This window comes from Natrix helvetica, assembly GCF_964273705.1.
Source record: "Natrix helvetica genome assembly, chromosome: 1".
NCBI classification, from domain to species: Eukaryota; Metazoa; Chordata; class Lepidosauria; order Squamata; family Natricidae; genus Natrix; species Natrix helvetica.
In genome coordinates this window covers 174,013,121-174,026,759 of record NC_138548.1, presented here as the reverse complement: position 1 = coordinate 174,026,759, position 13,639 = coordinate 174,013,121, and positions in this window count along the sequence as shown.

The following is a 13,639-nucleotide window of genomic DNA, read 5'->3' as shown; positions in this document are numbered from 1 at the left end:
TCTTCTACAAGTGTCCAAATAGTCTCCTCTTTGCTCCCACCAATCTTTGTCATGTGTCAACTGATGTTTTCTATTGTTTATTAGCCTACTCAGCCACTACCATCTTCTTGTTCTGGGGATATTTCTCCTGATCAATGAAAGAAAACATCTTTAGGTAACCAAATGGATTTTGATATCAGATCAGAAAGTCAGTCCAAAGCAACAGCAAAAAGGATTAATGAAAAGCCATGGTGGCAGAGTGGTTAGAGTGCAGTACTGCAGACTACTTCTGCTGCCTGCCAGCTGCCTGCAATTTGGCAGTTTGAATCTCATCAGGCTCATCAGGCTCAAGGCTGACTCAGCCTTCCATCCTTCCAAGGTCGGTAAAATAAGGACCCAGATTGTTGGGGACAATAGGCTGACTCTGTTAACTGTTTAGAGTGGGCTGTAAAGCACTGTGAAGCAGTATATAAATCTAAGTGTTATGGCTATTACCCTGCCCCTTTGGTGTTATCTATATGTCTTTCAGAAAACTTTCTAAAGTGAGGGTATATATCGGCCTAATATGCAATACAGCCCTGGTTCGATTCCCAGTAAGGGTATGGCTAGCTGATGAGAGCTAAATAGCTTGAAATAGATCTATACTAGTCTCCCTTTATTTATTTATCAGCACAAATACAACACAAACATAGCAAAGGCAACATTAAAAATAAAAATATGGTTTTCTGCCTGGATGGTTTCCTGTAGTGAGCCGAAGGACAGAAAGGGGGAGTAGTGAGTTCCCTCCCATATTTGGGCATACCAGGGATTGTAACATAAATATACATATACATATACATATACATATACATATACATATACATATACATATACATATACATACATACATACATACATACATACATACATACATACATACATACATACATATATATATATATATATATATATATATATATATATGTCTGGAAACATGCATAAAATTTACATTTTTAAAAAAATGTATATTCTACCAAACTCAACTGGGAAAAAAAGGTTCAAAATGACTTTTGAAAATTCTGTTCCATTATTAATTGAAAATAAGTCCCCTCGTAATCTAAGCCTAGGTCAGTTCCATCTGTCCCTTTTAGTACTAATCCTTGGAAAGAGGACCACAGCTGGAGGCTAAAAAAACTAACAGTAAAAACCCTGAGAATATTTTTCTCTGAGAATGTTTAAAAAGACTTAACCATTTATAAAATTAGATTGGGATGAGGAGAGAGGGACCTCACTGTATGTAACATAATCCTTTGTTATTTTTGCCAGCTTTAAAAAAAACAATTTATTTAAGTAAGTAAATCTTGATTACGGTCAAAGACCAGCAATACACATTTATTTTTATAATAGGTTAAAAAGTACTGACATTAAGATATAATTAAAAAGTATTGACATTAAAAGTGGAAAATAACATACATGTTTTCAGACTGTTCAGGTCACTCCCTGGTTTACCTGGGTGCAATGCTGTTAAGTATAGGAGTAAATACAATGGTCCAAAGATTGTTAGAGATATGTCCAGATAATTGGTACAAGATGACAACTATACTTCTGTAGCCATTTTTTTTCTTATGGACATTGCAGCAGCACAGAACTTTGCCACTGCATACGTGGTAACCGGGTTAGTGTCCTGGAGGAGAAAGCCTAGATAAAAATTGTCTGTCCTCCCTGGCAATCTCTCTAATAAGGGGAGAATATGTGCAGACCTACAAGCTCTGTATAACTCGCAGTGTAATAGAACATGTGAATTATCTTCCACTTCTCCTTTATCACATATACAAACCCGTTCTGCTATAGGTGTTCTCTTATACCTGCCCTGGAGGAGTACTGAAGGAAGAATGTTAAATCTGGTTCTGAAGAAAGCTATTCTTTATTTTGGGAAGATCAGATTATTTAGATATCTTGCCAATTCCCACACACCCTGTTTGATTCTGTCCCTACTGTGGAGAGGAAACCTATTTAGTTCTTCTTGGAACTCCATGTCCTTCATTCTATTAATTACTACTTGCTTTGCTTGATCAAAGCCTGGGGACATTAAGAATAATGGTGAGAGCCGAAAGGAGGAGCCAACATCTCAACGTTACAACGTGCGGTCTCGACACTCTGAGACTTCCATTGACACTTTTGCCGCTGAACGGTCCATTTGGACCTAACTGTCCCACAGAGATGGTGATCAGGAAGACAAAGCCTTGCCAGTGGTAAACAGGCAGCCCCAGGCTGATGAAGTCGGAATGGCTTCGGAAGGAAGGAAGTGAAAAGTCCATCTGGTGAGGTATTTTTTCTATTTTGGGAAAGATTGCCCAAAGAAACTTTTTTTAAAGTCAAATTAGATCCTTAAGCAAAAGAATTAAGCGGCGAAATTAACTTATATTAGATTGCTTTGGAAAGCTTTTTTTTCTTTGTAACTATACTTTGTGGATTGAAGTGCTCGCAACATTTCTCGTTTTTCCTCTTAAAGTGAACGGATTATTTTTCTTCTGCTGCTTTTTGTTACTTTATTTTTTGACTTCTGGATTAAAACCTTCCTTTTATTTTAACAATTCTTCCTATTACTTGTTATTAAATTTCATTAAAGAACTTTGTTTCCTATAAGCCAGAGATAAATATTAGAAAGTGAAAAGTAGCAACACTGCCACTTGGAGGTCAGAGGCTGGAGTTTTTGAAACAATGTATCTCTTCTTTTTTCCTCTTTGGTGTTACTAACTTTGTAACTGAAGGGTTTGCAATTTGTTTACAGAAACTGATAAAGAGCCAAGGGCACGAATTGTTTTTGCAGGTGCTTTTGACAACTATTTTGGCAGGGGAGAGAAAGGGAGGGGGAACCAGAACACTTCTCCTTTGAAGAGCATAAAAGAACTTGTGTTTAAGTCAACCTAAAATAAAAATAAATAAATAAAAGAGGCCTGGAAGGCTAGAGTGGCAGTGGCTACTAGTTTTTTTTCTTTTCCTTCTTCTTTTTTGGAAACATGGATCAATATTCAGATGAGGAAACCTTAAAATTCCAAAATATCTTGGTTGGAATTCAAAATCTATTGGAAGGATATGGGAGAATTGAGAAGAAGTTAGAAAAACTAGTGTTCCTCACAGCAAAAGATGAAGGGATTGGATCCCCAAAAATTAAAGGGGAGAATGAAGATATAGAAGATAAAGACAAGACAATAGATGCATTTATTAATGGAGCAAATGTGGGTGAAAGTGGAACGAAGGAAATATGGAAAAGGGAATTTGATGAACTGGAGCTCTACCCCAGATTTCAAGATACAGAAGGGGAAAAAAGGGTAATGATGATGGATTTAAGAAGAGAATTTTTTTTTCAGAAGCATGATTGACAACCAAAGCAAGCTAATTTTAATAACAGCTGGAGGGCAACGAGATTACCTGAGAGATCTTTCAAGCAACAAAGTGCGGACAGAAGTCTATAAAAACCTTATAAAGGAGATAAAAAGAAGACTGACACCACAATTGGCAAGAGAGATAAGACTGTTTTGTTACTGGAAAGATACAGGTTGACAATGAAAGTTTATAATAAAAAAAATAGCTAATTTTGGTGATCAATAAGTAGGAATTTAGTAATTCTTAGATTGTTTTAGATTGTTATTAAATGTTTATTCATCAACAAATAATTAATTATAATAACAATAATGAAAAGATAATGGATACATCTTAATGATATATACATGTACTGGCAAACTAGTAAAAGAAATTTGGATATAAATTGAAAATTGTGGTCTGGGAAAAAGCCCTTTAAATTTTATTAACAAACTTTTATTTAGATCTTGTCATAAAGGTATAATGTTTTTTGGGTTTGACGAGAGGAGGTGGGATATAAATAGTAAATGATTTTTAGCCAATTATAATAACAACAAGGAAATGTCAATGGATATTGTTTAATAATATATACATGTCCGGTATTGGCAAAAGCAACTTGGATACAAACTCTAAACAGTGAGTTGGGGGGGGGGGGAAAGGGAGGAAAAATGTTTAGAAATTTTATTAATTGACTTTTACTTAGAATATGTCATAAAGGTGCAATGTTATTGGAGGATTTTTGAAATAGCTAATGAATGCCATTATGTGGTTGTGTCTTTAAGTATGAATGATTTGAGGTAAAAGCACATTTAAATAACTGTAGTCAAATGAGAATTGTGGTACATTGATAGTAAGATATACAAAGATTTTTGATTTAAAGTGTATAATTTAATATGAACTATAAGTAATGACTGTGGAAGAAATGCACGAAAGTTATTTGTAACCAATCAACACACTTTTTACAAGATGTAATGAAGGATGATTCTTTTTTTGTGTTTTTGTTTAATTAAAATAAATAAAAAAATAAAAAAGAATAATGGTGAGAGCCCATAAGAGCCCAGTTTGTGATCAATTGCCTGTTTCCAGGGGGAGGGGAAATTGTCAGTCAACACTAGTGGGGACAAACCCTCTGGAAAGAAATGCATTTTAAGCCAATGAATGATCATCATCTTCCAGGCTCTTACCTGAATTTGAGGCATGCCTGTCTCAATTCTTAACTGGGCATTTGGAGTTCCTTTGGGTGCAGCTAAGATGGCTCGAAGGAATTTGGTTTGTATGGTTTCTAGCAAGTTTTTCTTTGCAAGGATTCCTGTTTGTGCCCCATATAGAATTTGTGGCAATGTTTTGGCCTCAAAAAGTTTTAAGTCAGCAGGTACTAACTGACCTCCACCTATATAAAAAAAAATATTTAATTGCATTTGAGGACCTATTGGCTACTTGCAATGTGTGAGCCAGGTGTGCCTTCCATGTCCCTTGCGAATGGAAAACCACCCCAAGGTATCTAAATGTTCTAACCTGTTCCAAACTATGTCCTTCTATTTTCCAGGAATATTGGCTTGGCCTTTTAGCAAAAACTAAAATTTTTGATTTATCAAAGTTAAGGACCAGCTTGCTTTGCCTGCAATAGCCGAGAGTTGCCCTAATTGCTCTCTTCAGTGCTACAGGGGTTTGTGAAATGATAGCGGCATCATCAGCATATAAGAAAATTGGCACTTTGTGTTGTGCTAGGTTAGGTGGATGGAAATCAGGGTTCTGTAAGAGATCAATCAGGGGATTAATATAGAAGTTAAAGAGGGAGTGGGACAGAATGCAACCCTGCCGTACCCCTTTTTGTACCCTTACTGGGGCGGTTAAACTCCCTTGGGGATTGCACCTCACTTTCAAGGTGGAATTGGCATACAATTTTTGTATGAGGAAGAAGAGGCGTTTATCGATAGTGGTGCATTTCAATTTCTCCCAGAGGGTGATCCTGGATATTGAATCAAAGGCCTGCTTAAAATCAAGGAAGGCCACAAAAAGAGATGATTTTTTTTAATATATGTATTTTGTACTAAATGGTGGAGTACCAAGATATCATCCACCGTAGATCTTCCTTCTCCAAAACCAGCTTGTTCGTCTTTGATTATTCCCGCCTGAAATTAGCCAATCTTGAAGTTTATAATTTAGGTGTTTGGCATACAGTTTACTAATAATGCTTAGAAGACTAATGGGTCTATAATTGCCTGGATCATTTCTATTACCATTTTTTATAAATTGGTATGATAATTGCTACTCCCCAATCTCTAGGCATATGGTCTGTTTTATCTATAAATGTAAACAGTGATGCTAAAAGTGGAGCCCACTAACTGGCGTTCTTTTTTATTATTTCTGGCAGGACATTGTCAGCCCCGGGTGCCTTATTAGCCTTTAGGGCTCCAATCAACGGGGATATCTCTTCTGGTGTAACAGGGGCCAGTAAGGAGTTTGGTCCAAACCACCTTGGCTCTCATAGTCAGGATCTGTATAAAGCTCCCTAAAATACACTTCCCAGGCATGAATCGGAACCTGATTTGTTGGGAGTAGGGGAGGTTTTCCCAATCCCCTGGTGATGTACCAAAAAAGGGATGTATTTTTTGTCCTGATTGCCATAATTAGTCTAAGCCAAGACTCCTTCAGAGCCGCACTTTTCTTTTCTTTTAGAAGGTTCTTATATTGTGCTTTCAGTTGCTTTAAGTAGTAAGTGTGATCCTCAAAGGGGGCACTTTTACTTTTCTTGTATTCCATATTATATATTCTTTTTAGTTGCACGCAATCTCTATCAAACCATTTTTTGTTCTTTGAAACCGGCCTTTTGGAGTGAGCTAGTGATCTGTTATTGAGAACCAAATTCAAATTTAAAATTAAGGATTCAAACCCCTCTAGGTAAGATCCTCCACACTTATTTCTTAGTAGAGATGTACTATGGTTTCAGGGGCTAACATCCTTTTGGTAACTTCCTTACCATTTTTCTTGTTCCATTTAATTTTTACCTGGGTATTTTGAGTCTCTAATCTGGGTAGGTAGGCTGTGCCTGCCCTTAGAGATTTCTGGTGCAATGTGAGAGTAAGGAGTATTGTATTATGATCACTTTCCAGTTGCGAATCTACTTCCATTTTCTGTAAGAACTTCAGCAGGTCATATGATATTATCCAGTAATCAACTGTGGATTTTCTTCCTGCTCCCCAATAAGTATATTCTGCTGGAAAGTCGCCCCAAGGGGACCTGTTAAGGATACAAAGATCCAAATGTATAGTCATTTATCTTACACACAAACCTGCCCGATTAGCTTAAGGGTCTTTAAATTGTCTGGAATGCAAAGATTCTCCTGTTACATTTTCATCATAGTGAATCTTAAAATGATTAAACAATGCTTGATCATTTGGTCCCATTCTAGTGTTTAAGTCCCCCCCCCTATAATTATTGCAGCTTTGGGGAATTTGGCTGAACAACCAAGAATAAAATCTTCTATGCTGTCCCAAATCTTGTTAATCACATTATTCTTATTAAGTGGAGGAATATAGATATTAAAAAGCAAAATCTCCACCTGTTTAAATAAGAGTTCTGTAGCTACAACCCATGGCTGGAAATGTGGCAGTGGTACACATTTAAACTGCAAGGATGTATTAACTAATGTCACAATACCCCCTTTAGCTCTCCCCCTCACCTTGCTTGGGACAGCCAGGTTTGACTTAACCCAATAGCTATTTAACTGAATCTCTGTGAAGGCCCAGGTTTCCTGCAAGAAGAGGATGTCAAATTGTGATATATAGTCACAAGGTTATTTATTTATTTATTTATTTATTTGATTTGATTTCTAGACCGCCCCCTCTCCCCGAAGGGACTCGGGGCGGTGTACAGGTACCAAATTAAAAATCATACAAATAATCATAAATATAGTTAAAATCGGATTAAACTTTAAACCCCTGTACAAATTTATAAAAATTAAAATTTATAAGGGAAAAATTAAAAATTATAAGGGAAAGTGGGTCATCTTTTGCAGCTCATCAGGAAACTTGATTTATAGGGAAGTTGTCTGGTTGTTACTATGGATTGAGGTGTCATCGCACACCGAATTGGCCTTCTTTAAAAATAGGGAGGACCCGTCTAGGTCATGTGTAGACTCTTGAGGAACTTGTTCAGGGTAAGAGATTTTAGCACCAGCTAACAGAGCTTGCCATTCTGATGCCTCTTCTCTGGGTGTAGGACAAGGCGTTATTAGGTCGTCTTTCATTCTTTGAGATGGTGGCTCTGACATGGGTTGACTCTCAGTTTCTTGGTTTGGTGCTGAAGGTGCTGAAGGTATCATGGGATATTCACACAGGGATGAAAACATTTCCATCTCTACTGGGATCTCTAATATCCCCTTTGGATCTTGGCTTCTATTTTCCATGATCTTGTATTCATGTAATCCCTTGTCCTCTGGGGGAGAAGTGAGAGGCTCAATTATTGGGGAAACCAGATCTATAAGCGACTCTGCTGTGTCCATTGTGACCAATAAGGATTTCTTTACATTTTCTAACTTGTATAATATAGTGTCTTGTTCTTTCCTTGGGAGAGCACCAAAAGCGTTAATGAGACCAGCTTCTGTGCTGTCAATCAGGCAGGGCTGATTGACTCCCACTGTCTTTCTCTCTTTTTTCCAAGGTTGAAAATAAGGAGGAGGCAGCCACCTTGGGAGGTCACATGTTAGCTATTAACGGAGTAACCCTTTCCTCACCAAAGACTCTGATGGGAAAGATTTGGAAGGAGGCTAAATATGCCTTCATCTTGAATAACATCTATGGTATGGTGGGCTGTTTGAAAGACAGGAGAATTTGCTTCCAATTTGGGGCCTCAGGTAACCACTCCACAGCACGGAGATCAATCATGCCCCTGTGACAGTGAAGAAGCTGGCGTAGGGAATTTAGTATTGCACTTCTGGAATTCCAATGTCCATAATTAAGTCCATTCATATGGATTCTAAAAGCTATCCGTTGGGTTTGTAGTGAGCAATGTGATTGTTGTAATTGAGGGAGGGATGCTTTCCTGATTTCTTCTTTATTTATACTTTTTCCTCTTGTTGCCTTGTCTGGCGAGGGACTGTTTTTCTGAGAGGACTGCCACCTTTTATCCAACTCTTTAACTGTTTCTCTGGCTCTTCACTCTTTTTCCTTTTTCTTATCCTGCCTATGGGAGTTAACCAAGTCTTCTGCAAGAACTTTAGTGGGGGTACCTGGGGCCCAATATTGTACTTGAAGAATAACAGCTAATTTTTTTTCAATGTTTCTACATCATGTTAGATGGCAATTAATTGTTCAAATATTGAAACCACCATTTACGCTGTGAGAAGGCATTGCTTTGCCATAAACTCAGTTGAATTTTCCCAAGGTAAACTCTCTGTAATCTGAATTATCTGGTTGTTGGTTGCCTTTTTTTGTCTTTAGCTCAGCCTCCATATAGGAAATTATTGGACTAGTTGTTTGTCAGAAGAGCTAGCTTTCAGTTTGTTCCGGAAAGTCTAGTAAATGCTGTTTTGCCACATCTTTTTGCCGGTCCCGTTCTAATCTCTCCAGATTGTTGGGGATGGGGGATGGGGGTTAGTTTTACTTACAGATCTCTTGCCAACAAAGAGCTCCTCAATTCTTGGTTGTTTTGCTGTCTTCACTGGAGGGAGAGATTCTGGGCTGGTGCCATGGCGTTTCTTTCTTTTTCCCATGCTTTTTTAATTCTCAGCAGCAACAAAAGTTTTTGTTTGTATTATGTTCTACACTGTTATCTCCACCAAAAAATGTTAATTAAATAAAAAAGGATCCAATGGGAGTACTAAGAATTGATAAAATAAAATAAAACCGGGAGGCACGACTGCAAACACGCTCCAGCTGCACCGGCTGCAGCTCCGCTCTCCCCCCTTATAATATTAATTTATTTAATATTGTTTATATTTGCTTCTTCCTCTCTACTTAGGGCATTGCTTCAGTCAGATAAACATTTTAATGGTAAACATTTCCCCACTTCGCAGAGTATCAAATGCACAATAAATAGAAACATCTTTAGGCAGAGAGTCCCCTTTGGTGTTTTCATGAGTGACTTCATTTCTTTGCAAGCATTTCCTCGGGGTACTTCCCATACTTATGTTTACCAACTTTGAGGCACAGCTAAGCATTTCACATTTGTGCCAGTGCATATCATTCAATATTTGTGGTTTGATTGTTCATCAGATAACAAATGTCCATTTTCCAATCAACTGCTGAAGACTGATTATTTCCTGTCAGCATTTTTACATATGGCTGAACTGCTGATCACAGAGTTCAAAAACATAGTCAAAGTAAGTGGTTACTGTAAGTCTCCCCTTTTGTGGTGTGCAAAATTCCTTGAGCCCTGCTGTGTTTAAAAAGCTGTTCATAATGGGCTGAAGCATCACTGGAAGTCGAAAAACAGGCTCTCCTTTTCTGTTTTCACCTTTGAAATTTAATTATAGACATATCTCTAAGTAAATAAGTCTCCAGAAGCAGCCTTCCCTCTATTACATGTACATCTATATTATGAGGAAGTATATCACTTTGTAGTCATTTCAGAGTGAATGGGTTGAAAAGTTAAACAAGGTCCTTGAAGATACACACTAGATTTGGCACTAATGAGCCAGCTCTTAAGTCATATCTCTGAACATTTGGTACAGAGTAATTTATGGATGAAAAAATAATTGAATTTAGACTGGTAAGACTAAATCTTGAAGGCATTCATGACCCCGCCAAGTTAGTTTTAACAAGAATGACTAATTCAGATCAGTTCCATGTCTACTAGATCAGAAAGTTCGTTGGCATTAGAAGAGCCAGCTAATTGTCTTTATCATAATTTAGAAAGTCAGTCTTCTTGCAGTATTCCTTAACAAAGCATCTGTTCTTCATGAAACACTTGCATATGTTATCCTCTTATTTAGCTTTTCTGACTTTATAAAGCATAATGCTTCCAAATAATTTTTGTGCATTTCATTTACTAGAGAAGAAATGGGGAAAAATGATTCAATAAACAGAACAGAAAAGAGAGCAGTAAATCTGATAATAAACAAATAAATAATAAAAAAACAGGAAACTGAATGGTCAACAACATAATGCCCATGTGTGTAACGAGGACCCCAAATGCCCTTAAATCAATTTGAATACAATGGCATGGGAATAACCTTGGGAGACTGGGTGAAGCATAGCCCACAGCTGAATAATGGGTAGAACATAAAGCTCAGGAGGGATCCTCTCTACGTTATCCAGTTCTGAAGGTGACATTGGGAGAATTGTATCCTTAGATTCACAATGAACGGTTGAAGGAACTGGGCATGGCTAATCTAGTGAAGAGAAGGACCAGAGAAGACATGATAGCAGTCTTCCAATATTTGAGGGGCTGCCACAGAGAGAAAGGGATCAGTCTATTCTCCAAAGAACCTGAAGGCCAGATAATGAATAATGGATGGAAACTGGCCAAGGAGAGATTCAACCTAGAAATAAGGAGGAACTTTCTGACAGTGAGAACAATTAACCAATTGAACAGCTTGCTTTCAGAGGTTGTGGGAGCTTCATCACTGGAAGCTTTCAAGAAGAGGCTGGACTTCATCTATCAGAAATTGTGTAGAGTCTGCTTGGGTGGGGGGTTGGATTAGATGACCTACAAGGCCCCTTCCAACTCTGTTAATCCGAATCTGAATCAGCCTTATCAGGTAGATTAGACAGGAAACTCAATCAGATAAGCTAATTCTACTTTATTGTAAGGCTATATTAAAAAAAATCTCTCAGGTCTGAAAGCATAGGCTGGAAGGCACTTCCTTATATATTTCTTTTTCTTTATTACATTGAAAGTCTCTTCTTTGTATATTTGTTTTCTATCTTCTTCTCTTCGTTAAATTCATTCTTTTTCTTTTTTTCCTGCACTCCTTTATCTACTTTCTTCTCTTTTTCTAAATTTAGTTTGTACTAGTTTTTACTATTGTAATCAAATTGTATAATAAAATTTTATATATATATATATATATATATATATATATATATATATATATATATATATATATATATATATATATGTTGTATTTGTGCTGATAAAATAAAATAAGATATATATAATACATACATACATATACATATACATATACATATACATATACATATACATACATACATACATACATACATACATACATACATATATATATATATATATATATATATATATATATATATGTATTGAACCCATGATTCATCATAGTCATCCATAGTTTATCTATATTAATCACTTGTAGAAATTGCTGAATAATTGAATCAATATGCTTGTGTTTCCAATCCTGAACAGTAAACCTTTTGATAGAAAACCATTTTCTTTGTCCAAGGAATCGACTCCTATGTAATTGAGATAGAACATAAACATTTGAAAATATTTAATTTCAAAATCTTTATATTTTTATTCAGGGCTTCCCTGAATCATTTGAAAAACTTCCTTTGTATAATACTGTACAGCTTCTATATAAAAGATCAGAATCATTTTCAAATGTACTGTAACTCTTTCTTTTCAGTTGTGATACATATTGTACTATTGCTATTTGCACGCTATCTACTATTGGATAGAGAAGATGGTATTTTTTTAACGTATGTAACTGTTAACTGCAGAGGAGCACCAAACACCATTACTGGACTATATGATCTTCATTTTAACTGCCACTGATTGTGTGTTAAATGTTAAAGAACCTAACATTAGGATTCTGATATTAAGAATATTATTGAAAAGAATATACAATGATCATGATGTTTTTATTATGTCATCACACTATATTTCCACATCTACAAGGGTTTTGTCTTGACTTTCCACTATTAAGAAACACTTTGACCTTCTGCAGACATACTATCCTGTGTAATTTATTGGCTTCATCCCATAGCATATTTTTGCTTACTTGCAAAATTTTTCAGTTTCCCTGGTATTTTGACATAGAGCTGGGATTGTTGTCAACCCACTTCAAAAGTTCATACCAGCTGATTGTCAATTGTCCTGTGCTAATGAAAAACGACAAAACTGACTTTCTTAACTGCAGAATAGGAAGACTTAGAAATCAAGATTCTAGTTTCCCCTAAGTTCCTAGCTTCCCTTCACATAATAGAACTCTATACTCACCTGTCTTGATATAAAGAAGCACAAGGAGAAAAATAATAATTTAAACAAGGCATTTGTTAACAGCATAGGGTGAGAAGGAAAGCAATATGATCTGCATTATCAAACCTCCATTTTCCTTGTATAAGACCAATTCTTCTTATTTTTAAAAGCTGAAACTAAGGAGTTCTCCTTATATTCGTTCTGAGTTGTAGTTTCTTTAGCTCTCAGGAAGGCATACATGGAATTCTTTTTCATCTTCACAACAATCTTATAAGGTGAGCTCATGGGCGCAATAGTGATATGCCCATAAACAGAGGACCTTGAGGAAGAGTATGTAAAATATCTTCCAGCATTTCAATTTTATGGCTAAGTAAAACTTTGAAATGAAAGATTTATAGAACAATCAAGGAGTAAATAGACTTTCTGGGTTGGTGGAGTGTATCATAATCACCTTCACAAAACTGGGGTCCTTGCTTATTAAAAATAGCTTGGTTGTTCCTTGCCATTTTTTTGGCCTTGAGGGCTGTTGTCTTATATCACAGGTAACCTTTGTTTTTCTCCTCTCCTTTCCAAGCAAAAAACAAGCAAACAACCCCCCCCCCCCAAAAAAAAAACCTAGGTTGCAGCAGTCCATCATATTTATTTTCTAAAAATGACTATGGGATCTATTTGAGCCCAGAGCAATTTCTGTCAATAAAGATAATGATTGAGAGTAATGCTTTCCAGCATGTTAAGTTCCCAATCGCATTAGTCAAAAGTATCATCTTAAAAAAATCCAATGTCAGTAGGACAGGAAAACAGGTAGCCACCAAGCTAGGTTTCTAGGAGCTGATTGATCCTCATTAAGCATTGTGGCAATGTAAGATACAGTCTACCTATAAAGAGCTTCTTTTCATGAGGGTCTGGTTTTCCTCCCTCCCTGAAAAAGCTGCACTTACATCCCACAGTTCTTCAGTTAAACATCACAAAGATAGTTGAGTTCTAAACCACTTACATAAAGCTGCTTCCATAAATTGACTTGAGACAAGAACATAGCAACTCTGCTTGACCAGATGATGAACAAACCCACTGTGAAGATCTTATGAAATCTCCTAAATAGTTTGTATTGCCAAATAAAGCAAAGCTTCATTCCAAGTTATAAGATAAAATACTTTTTCCTCCCTAAAATGATTTTGGAGCAGCTATCTGGAGGCGCAGA